Source organism: Papilio machaon, chromosome 17 (assembly GCF_912999745.1).
Source record: "Papilio machaon chromosome 17, ilPapMach1.1, whole genome shotgun sequence".
NCBI lineage: Eukaryota > Metazoa > Arthropoda > Insecta > Lepidoptera > Papilionidae > Papilio > Papilio machaon.
The window spans coordinates 6379787-6382944 of record NC_060002.1 but is presented as its reverse complement, the minus strand read 5'-3'; positions in this window follow the sequence as shown (position 1 = coordinate 6382944).

The following is a 3158-nucleotide window of genomic DNA, read 5'->3' as shown; positions in this document are numbered from 1 at the left end:
AAGGCTATTTAAAAACCAGTGTTTGTAATATTGGCTTAGCAAATCATAAATTTTATCTAGTGGATGTTATATAATATAATAGACTGAGTTATCCCTCCATGTTATGTAATTGTGCAGGTGGATGTAAAGGAGCCAACTGAAAACCAGCGCAGGGACTGTTTTAAGCCGTCTCTGCATACGCTGAGTTGGCCCCTTTTACCACATTACTCTAAATTATTTTCATAAATATGTGGTGTGAATTTTTTTTTCTCTTGTATTTGTGTGGTAATAAACGAGTTTCTTTCTTTCTTTCTTTCTATGAAAATAAAAAAAAGCAGAAAATATTTCAGCTAAATTCAAGTTATTTTATTTATACAACACGTTTATTTAAAATGCATTTCTATTTTTTTTACCAATATTAAGGTATAGGTTTAAGCTGTGCGAACAATTAAAATTTAATCAAAACTAAATAAATGTCATGAACGAATACATTAGGGATGTTAAAAAATAAATTTTGCAAGTGTTCAATACAAAAATACGTTACTCTATAATTTTTCAACGAATCCAGCGTCGAACCATTTTATTTGCTGCCTAATATTTAATTTTCATTGCTATATAATATATCAATGGTAAAAATTTATATAAAACTAAAAATTACTACATTCGATTTTGTGCACTTGATTAGAATAAATCTTTATTAAAAAAAAAACAACAATCTTTCGATTCTCTTTTTGAACAACTAACAATTTAGGTCATAACAAAGAACCCATATTACCTGCGCATATAAAATTAAATTAACATCAACGTATTTGGAGATAACTTCAATATTAAACCCCTTTTTTTTGTCCACTATACGCAACTTATATTAAAAAACTCACACAAATCAGCAACGTTTACTCGCTCACTAATTATTACCTTACGACAACTAATCTATAATAATCATTACAATTGTCTACAACATCTATAGCTATAATGCAACCCTTCATTTAATAAATTTGTTAATTTAAAATAATTTATTTGGGAGATAAACCACTTGTAATCTAGTTGCAATGTACATTTCAAACAAGTGTCGTGTCTCTTTAGTCTAAAGTCTCTTTTTACTCTATGACGTTAAGTAATTATTTTTCTTTCTGGCAACCATAAATATTTAAAAATAAAATGTGACATTCTGGCAGTATGGTAGAAGTGTTGCATTACAGCTTGTTGGGCGGGACAAGGGACTAAAATCGCGTTAACCTTGCCTAAGTACCACACAAATCAGGTATCAGGTAATATAATTTTAGGCAGTCTTTGGGTAGGTCGGAAGATTTTACAGCGATTACATACACATTTCATATATTAAATGTACACCAACCACACCTAGTTATGCCGAGCCATTCTAAATCAATGCACGATAATTGGACGACAAGAGACCTTTTTAAAAATGAATTCAATTAAAAGCAATATTAGATATCATTTCAAATAAATTATTAATTCTTTGATTCAATTCCTTTAGGACCGATATAATTTACAAGTACTTTCACGTTTTGGTTTCCTCTCCTAACATATCTAAATTAATGTAATAGCTTCTAAAGTTAGAACTTTTGAGAACACCTTTCTATTTATATGCATACTAGCTTTTACCCGCGACTCCGTCCGCGCGGAATAAAAAATAGAAAACGGGGTAAATATTATCCTATGTCCGTTTCCTGGTTCTAAGCTACCTGCCCACCAATTTTCAGTCAAATCGATTCAGCCGTTCTTCAGTTATAAATAGTGTAACTAACACGACTTTCTTTTATATATATAGATAGATAGATAATAGAAACTAAAATTAATACAGAGGTCAAGAGGTTATCATTTTTAAAAGGTCTCTACAATTTAAGGTATTTAATATCTACCGACCACGTTTACTACATGCTAACATCGACTTACATCTAAAATACATCATATTTTAGGGGGTAAATACCTTTAAATAACCTCATAATTGGTGTCATAAGGGATAAGCGTTTCTTACTCTAATAAAAAAAAAGTAAAAGTATTGTTTTATTGGATCTTGTTATACTCGGTGTTTGTGCGATATTTTTTTATTAAATTTATTTAGATGTGCACAGATAACTTCGATGAATACAACAAGATGCATTACCCTGGTGTCGTGGCACATAAAACATTCCAAAAGTTTTTGAAAAAATGTGTTTTTAAAGAAACTTATTATGGTAACACCACGCGTGACGATGCATTTTCATTAAATATACAATAAAATAACGTCAATTTGTTAATGAATCCGTTCGATAGACAATTTGCAGAGTCCTTGTGATTTTTCAAAGCAAATGTAAAAAGATGTAGAATACTAGCAAGGCCGGCGTAAGGGTAGGGCACGATTAGGCTAATATAGTGTAAATCTGAAAAAGTTTTACACCTGGTGGTAGGATTTTTATTACCACGGCATTTTAAATGGCAACACAACGTTTCCTCAGCTTTCAGAGAGCATAGACTACTGAATTAAAATTCCGATCAAGAGATGCGTCGCCACGTGTGTGGTTACCATATTTTATTAAAATGTTTTGAATTGTGTTTTAAATCAAAATTTTTACAATTGAATAGTGGAATAGTTAATATATAGGTTTAGATATTAATAATTGGTAAGTTGTCATTCCCACGAATTGGCTATTTTGTTGTAGGCCGTAAGAAACCACTAAACTCATGGCTACAAACATCATTTTCTATGACGAACACAGTACGACTACGGTGCATGCAATTATCTAATAAAATTCGACGTTTTGTCGATTGTATTGATGACGAATTAAATGATCGATAAATATGTGTCCTCTTTAAATCCCTTTTAAATTATCAAGGTATAAATATCATAAGAATTCTCGTGTTTAACACATATTTAAAAGTTTATTGAGTTTAATTTTGGCACATGATTTGATTCGTATATAATGTTACCTGCACTTTACCCGCTTAGCTTTGAGCAATGCGTTGAACGTTTATTTGTTTTTTTAAATGAGGGGGCTTCGTTAAAGTTACATTGTGCAATTTTATATTTATTTTTTTAGAATGGCAATATTTTCCGTATTTTTCCCTCATAAAAAATACTGCATTGTTTTATTATTGTTAACCACAAAATTTATTCACTGTATGATCATAAAAAAAATCCAACATTAAATGTTATGGGATTCTAAACTTGGAAGTTGTTA